This window comes from Sciurus vulgaris, assembly GCF_902686455.1.
Source record: "Sciurus vulgaris genome assembly, chromosome: 9".
NCBI lineage: Eukaryota > Metazoa > Chordata > Mammalia > Rodentia > Sciuridae > Sciurus > Sciurus vulgaris.
The window spans coordinates 101,801,660-101,809,206 of NC_136469.1; the positions used below are offsets into that span (position 1 = coordinate 101,801,660).

At 37.4% G+C, this 7,547-nt stretch overlaps 1 pseudogene across 1 annotated transcript; it reads right to left on the reverse strand.

Moving 5' to 3' along the window:
• Positions 1–5,824: 5,824 nt before the first annotated feature.
• Positions 5,825–7,266, reverse strand: LOC306669615 (coiled-coil domain-containing protein 43-like; annotated as a pseudogene). The gene has a single exon. The product of its transcript is annotated as a coiled-coil domain-containing protein 43-like (transcript).
• Positions 7,267–7,547: the final 281 nt, after the last annotated feature.

The window sequence follows — 7,547 nt, forward strand, 5'->3', positions numbered from 1 at the left end:
AATATTCCATTGTATATATATATACCATAGTTTCTTTATCCATTCATCAATTAAAGGGCATCTAGGTTGGTTCCACAATCTGGCTGTTGTGCATTGAGTGGCTATGAACATTGTTGTGGCTGTATCTCTGTAGTGTGCTGATTTTAAGTCCTTTGGGTATAGGCCAAGGAGTGGGATAGCTGCGTCAAATGGTGGTTCCATACCAAATTTTCTAAGGAATCTCCACACTGCTTTCCAGAGTGGCTGCACTAATTTGCAGCCCTACCAGCAATGTATGAGTGTACCTTTCTCCCCACATCCTCGCCAACACCTACTGTTGCTTGTATTCTTGATAATTGCCATTCTAATTGGGGTGAGATGGAATCTTAGGGTAGTTTTGATTTGCATTTCTCTTATTACCAAAGATGTTGAACATTTTTTCATATATCTGTTGATTGCTTATAGATCTTCTGTGAAGTGTCTGTTCATTTCCTTAGCCCATTTGTTGACTGGGTTATTTGTATTCTTGGTGTAGCGTTTTTTGAGTTCTTTATATATTCTGGAAATTAGTGCTCTACCTGAAGTATGAGTGGCAAAGATTTTCTCCCACCCTGTAGGTTCTCTCTTCGCATTGCTGATAGTTTCCTTTGCTGAGACAAAGCTTTTTAGTTTGAATCTATCCCAGTTATTGATTCTTGCTTTTATTTCTTGTGCTATGGGAGTACTGTTAAGGAAGTCTGATCCTAAGCCGACATGTTGAAGATTTGGACCTACTTTTTCTTCTATAAGATGCAGGGTCTCTGGTCTGATTCCAAGGTCCTTGATTCATTTTGAGTTGATTTTTGTGCAGGGTGAGAGATAGGGGTTTAGTTTCATTCTGTTGCATATGGATTTCCAGTTTTCCCAGCACCATTTGTTGAAGAGGCTATCTTTTCTCCATTGCATATTTTTGGCACCTTTGTCTAGTATGAGAAAATTGTATTTATTTGGGTTTGTGTTCGTGTCCTCTATTCTGTACCACTGATCTACCTGTCTATTTTGGTGCCAATACCATGCTGTTTTTGTTACTATTGCTTTGTAGTATAGTTGAAGGTCTGGTATTGCGATACCCCCTGCTTCACTCTTCCTGCTAAGGATTGCTTTAGCTATTCTGGGTTTCTTATTCTTCCAAATGAATTTCATGATTGCTTGCTCTATTTCTGTAAGGTACATCATTGGGATTATAATTGGAATTTCATTGAATCTGTATAGCGCTTTTGGTACTATGGCCATTTTGACAATATTAGTTCTGCCTATCCAAGAACATGGGAGATCTTTCCATCTTCTAAGGTTTTCTTTAATTTCTTTCTTTAGTGTTCTGTAGTTCTCATTGTAGAGGTCGTTCACCTCTTTTGTGAGATTGATTCCCAAGTATTTTATTTTTTTTTCGAAGCTATTGTGAATGGGGTAGATTTCCTAACTTCTCTTTCTGAAGATTCATCACTTATGTATAAAAATGCATTGGATTTATGAGCATTGATCTTAAATCCTGCTACTTTACTGAATTCACTTATGAGTTCTAAAAGTTTTCTGGTGGAATTTCCTGGTTCTTCTAAATATATAATCATGTCATCAGCAAATAGAGATAGTTTGAGTTCTTCTTTTCCTATTCGTATCCCTTTAATTTCCTTGGTCTGTCTAATTGCTCTGGCTAGAGTTTCAAGGACGATGTTGAATAGAAGTGGTGAAAGAGGGCATCCCTGCCTTGTTCCAATTTTTAGGGGGAATGCTTTCAGTTTTTCACCATTTAGAATGATATCAGTCATGGACTTAGCATAGATGGCCTTAAAAAACCTGGATTTTAAAGATAGTCACCCGCTGTCACATCAATGTTTACTCAATTCACAATATTTTATTGCTCAATTCACAATAGTTAAACTATGGAACCCGCCTCAGTGCCCTTCAACAGATGAATGAATAAATAAAATGCAGTATATATACACAATAGAATATTACTCAACTATAAAGAAGAATGAAACTGTGGCATTTGCCATTAAGTGAATGGAACTGGAGAATATCATGCTCAGTGAAATAAGCTAGTCCCAAAATACCAAAGGTCAAATGTTCTCTCTGATATGTACATGCTAACTCACAATAAAGAGGAGGGGGTAGGAAAGAATATAAGTACTTTGTATTAGACAAAGGGGAATGAAGGGAAGGGAAGGGAAGGGAAGGGAATGGGAATAGGAAAGACAGTAAATGAATCAGACATCACTTTCCTATGTTCATACATGAATACATGACCTGTGTAACTCCACATCATATACAACCAGAAGAATGGGAAGTTGTACTCCGTGTATGTAATATGTCAAAATACATTCTATTGTCATATATAATTAAAAAGAACAAATAAAAAATAATGCATCATTTAAAAATAATTAAAAATTTAAAAATATAAAAAGATAGTCACCCAAATTTTTAAAGACTCATTATCTGGAAAAACTGTAGATTAGACACAGTTAAAAGAATTAGACAATCCACCTGGATCCCAGTGCAAATAAACTATATGAAAAAACTATTAAGAAATATAGTAACTTGAGAGGTTCCAAGAATGCACTAGAAGGAGTGGCAGGTATGGTAGACAGAATGGCCTCCCAAAGATGTCCACACTCTACTCTGTGGAACCTGTGAATATGTTACATTATTCTGTAAGAGGGACATTGCAGAGGTAAAGGACTCTTCAGGCCCAGTGGATCACACCTGTAAACATAGCTCCTGTAGCAACTGAGGCAGGAGGATCACAAGGTCCAGACCAGCCTGGGCAACTGAGGGAAAACTGTCTCAAAACAAAAGCAGAAAGGCTGGGGGATTAGCTCTGTGGTAGAGTGCATTTGGGTTCCATCTCTAATACCGAAAAAAAAGGCCTTAAAATAGGGGAATTTTTCTGGATTATGCAGGTGGGCTCAATATATTCACATAAGTCCTTAAACATAGAGAAGTAAAAAAAGGACTTGATGGGAAGGATGTAATAAGCTGAATTGCTGGCTTGAAAATGGAATGAAGATAGCAGTGGTCACCTAGACTTCAGACCTACATAAATTTGTTTTGTTTTAATCTACCAAATTTGTAGTGACTCATTACAATAACAGCAGAAAATCAGTACAGCAGAGAAGTAATGCTGTAAGAGATGACAACTAAGAATTTTCCAGAACTGAATCAAGGCACAAATCTTCAATGAAAGTATGTATCATTCTAACTAAAGATGGTGGTTAAATGTTTCTAGTAACTTCTGCTTCCTCCCTTTTTATCCCTTTAAAATGATAGTAAAGGGATTTGTAAGGTACTTTTAAAAGATACTAGGACAAAAAGAATGATTGAGGAGAAAATATGCATAGCTAACTATGAAATAGCATCCTAAGAAGTGAGATCATGTAACCTGCCTGTAAGACACACATCACATATTATCAAGTACATGTGTTAAACTCCAGAATCTCATTCTGAGTGACTAGATGCTCACTTCCCAAAAAGGCATAGGGAAATTGTAGCCTACTGAATAAACAGCAGTATCACATCTTACATCTCAATGTCACAGACATACAAATTAAAAACATGGGCAAAACTGCCCAAAATTATTCAAATTGTGTAAATTTCTTTCTTTTTATTTCTGGATTTCTTAACTGAGACCATTTTGATGAACTTATGGTAAGTAAATGCTTGAGTTATGGAACTTCAATGTACATTGTTATGTACTGAATTGTTGTAAAGATTAAAAGGTCCAGATATAAAGGTTAAGGGGAGAGCAAATAAAGAGGCAAGCACTCAGGATAGTGTACAGCAAGAAGTGGCTCCCCTGAAAAAACCAATTCCGTTTTGTTATCTACTCCAGGGTTATGTCAGGTTACATTAGATTACATTAGTGCAGTTAGCTTTGTGCATGTGCAGATCATATCACTTGCTTGCTTCTCAGAGTCCACTAGTACCAAATGCTTTTTATAATAAGATAATGTCTCTAGGCCTCAAGGACAGAGGCGTTGCAGAGTGTTTCTAAGTCATTCGTACAGAAGGTCTTAAAGGAGTTTGCTCACTCAAGGACTTACGCTCCTCTGTACTTTGATCTGAACCTCTACCTATTGTGTTCTCCTCAAAATTCATATTTAAAAATTTTAACTCCCAGTGTCTAAAAATGTGACCTTATTTAGAAATTGGATTGCTGGAGATTTAATTATTTAAGATGAGCCCATAAACCAGTCTGACTGGTGTCCTTACGAAAAGAACACCATGTGAAGAAAAGAAAAGGAGACCTGTGCAGAGGCAAGAGAGCATAAGGACATGGAGAATACCATCTGTGAGGGATGACAAAGGGTGCCAGTGAACCAGTGTTATCCAGGAGAGAGCATGGAACAGCTCTCAGAAAAAATCCCTGCCTGGCAGGATGTGGGGGAAAAGGCACACCCATACATTGCTGGTGGAGTTGTAAATTGGTGCAGCCACTCTGGAAAGCAGTGTGGAGATTCCTCAGAAAACTTGGAAAGGACCTACCTTTTTTTTTTTAATTAAAATTTTTTTTAATTTTTACAGATTGCATTTGATTCATTGTACACAAATGGGGTACAACTTTTCATTTCTATGGTTGTACACGATGTAGATTCATACCATTCATGTAATTATACATACACATAGGGTAATACTGTTTCATTCTACTATCTTTCAGTTCCCCACCCCCTCCCACCCCATTTTTCTCTACCTCATCCAAAGTTCCTTCATCTTTCACCTCTTTGGTTAGATTGATTCCCAATTTTTTTTTTTTTTTTTTTTTTTTTTTTTTTTTTGAGGCTATTGTGAATGGAGTTGTTTTCCTCATCTCTCTTTCAGAGGTTTCATTGCTTATGTTTAAAAATGCTTTAGATTTATGCGTGTCGATTTTTTTTTGACTTAAATAAAGTTTATTTTTTAAAAATGTGGTTATTTTTGCAATGCCATGGTTATAGGACTTTGTGAAGAGGTAACATTTCCTTTCCTTTAACCATGCTTTTTTATTTTCAACCTTCTGCACAAAGATAAAAGTTTCTGTTAATCTCATAGTTAATGATACAAAATAAAGGTCAGCAAACTTTCTCCAAAGGGCTAGATAGTAAATATTTCAGGTTTTACAGGCCACAATATGGTCTTTAACAGGTGTTCTTTATCTTATAACCTCTCAAAAATGTAAAAACCATTTTTAGTTTGTACCATACAAAAAAAGATAGCCAAATTTGCCCTGCAGTTGGTAGTTTGCTGACTCATAGTATAAAATATCTACTTTTTCTTATCAGAGAAAATGCTCTCTTTCGCCTTCTGGACAGTCTACTATTGCCTGAAGTCAAGTAGAGAAGAGCCTTGTTTATAATTGAATGTGGCTTGTGAAAAAGGTAGAAATGGAGACTTCCTGCTCACCTCTGACTCTCCCAGGCAGTTTTCCCATTCATTCACTCATTCAATAAATTTGTTAAGCACTTACTATGTACACTCTTAAATATTTTTTGTGTTAGCAAGATTTCCAGTGTTTCTTTTCTTTAAAAGGGCAATTCCTCCATTTTCTCTAAATCAGGAATTACCAGGTCTTAATACTCAGGTTTTAGGGAAAATCAGGATTAAAATTTCTACTGGCACTCAAGAGAATTCATGATTATAAAAAAAAAAAAAAAAAAAAAGAATCTAGCTTAACAATGATTTGTTGCAGTCAATATTGATACATCCTTCTTCATGTCATAGCCTAAATGAGGAAAAATATGTAACTATCTTTACTTAAAAGATACTTTTTTCTCCCATTGGTTGAAACTTTCTTTAAAAAAGATCTCAGATCTTTAACACATTCCAAATAATTTCTTCCCACTTTCCTAGTTTGCTGTCATGTAATATAAAATCTGGATCCAGGTAGGGTTTCTTATTAGGTTTTTTGCTTTTTGGTTTTTTTTTTTTTTTTTTTTTGGCAGCACTGGGGATTGAACCCAGTGTGTTCTACCACAGAGGTAAGTCCCTAGGCACTTTTTTTTTTTTTTTTTTTTTTTTTTTGGAGACTGGTCTTGCTAAGTTGCCCAAGCTGGTCTCAAACTTGTGATCTTCCTGCCTCAGTCTCCCCAAGAGCTGGGATTACAGGTGTGCATCACCCCACCTGGCTTCCTTATTAGTTTTATATGTCAGCCATAAAACTGTACATTTAGGAGTAAATATTGCCTCTGAAGCAATCTGTACTTGCACTTTTCATCTCAGAAGAATGGTCATGTTTCTTTTCTCAGATGAAAGCTGTTAACAGCTTTCTGAATCCTGCTATTTATCCAAGGTGAGGGAAGACATTTTATAAAAACAGGAGCCAAAAGGAGCACAGGACTTCAGTATTAAAATATAAAGATTGCCCCAATTGCAGCTCTTTGGTACAGACATCAACTATAATAATCTGATCACCCACATCACCAAAACACGGCACATTTTGTAATTAGAAGTGATTGTGATTTTCCTTTTTACCATGTAAACAAAAGGGGAAATGCCTTGGGAAATCACTATGCAATGTTCTTTCGTTTCTCTTAAATACACATATGCACAACCAGTTTTCCCTTTCATTAAGTTCTGGAAGCAGAGGAAGAATTGAACAGGCCAGGGTTATCGCTTTCACTCCCCTCTCTGTGTCCTTTTCTTTTCCTTTTCCTTGCGCTCCTGCTTGGCTAGTTTGTCTCTCTCCCTCTGTAGCTTGTCCTGTTCCTTCTTCCTTTGGGACTCATCCCGAAGTGAGTCTCTCTCCAATTTCCGAGCATTGAGAACATCTTCTACATTGGTGTTTGAAACAGAGATTTATCAGAACCAGTGTTCATCGTGGTGGCACCTGAATCATCCTTCTCATCTGCTTCATCCTCTTCATCTGTTCCATCAGCATACTGGGCCAGCAGGGCAGCTTTTCTCTGTTTTTCCTCTTCTGACACCATCCTGGCTTCACCACAATCTGTGCCGGTTTCTCAATGAGCGTGGCAATGGCCTGTACCTCATCTTCTTTTTTCACTTTGGTGACAACATTCTGAGTTTCAGACCATCGTTCCACAATCTCCTTGTAGATATTAAGAAGGAAATCTTCTTCCAGAAAAGCAGATAGGATACCCTGCAGAGCGTCCAACTTCTCTTCTTCCTCCTCCTCCTGCAGGACACCAAGGATGTAGGAACTGTAAACGGTTTGGTCCACTCCCAGTGCCTCCAACTGTCCCTCCAGCCAGGATCCAAACCCCCGCCTCCGTCATCACTTTCGCCGGAGGCAGCCACGGCCACTTCGCAGGGCGCCGCCATCTTGGGGTCCGCGTGTCAATTTTATATCCTACTAAATTCACTTATGAGGTCTAGAAGTTTTCTGGATCCTCTAAATATAGAATCATGTCATCAGCAAATAGTGACAGCTTGAGTTCCTCTTTTCCTATCTGTATCCCTTTAATTTCTTTAGTCTGTCTAATTGCTCTGGCTAGTATTTCAAGGATGATGTTGAATAGAGGTGGTGAAAGAGGACATCCCTGTCTTGTTCCAGTTTTTAAAGGGAATGCTTTCAGTTTTTCTCCACTAAGAATGATGTTGGC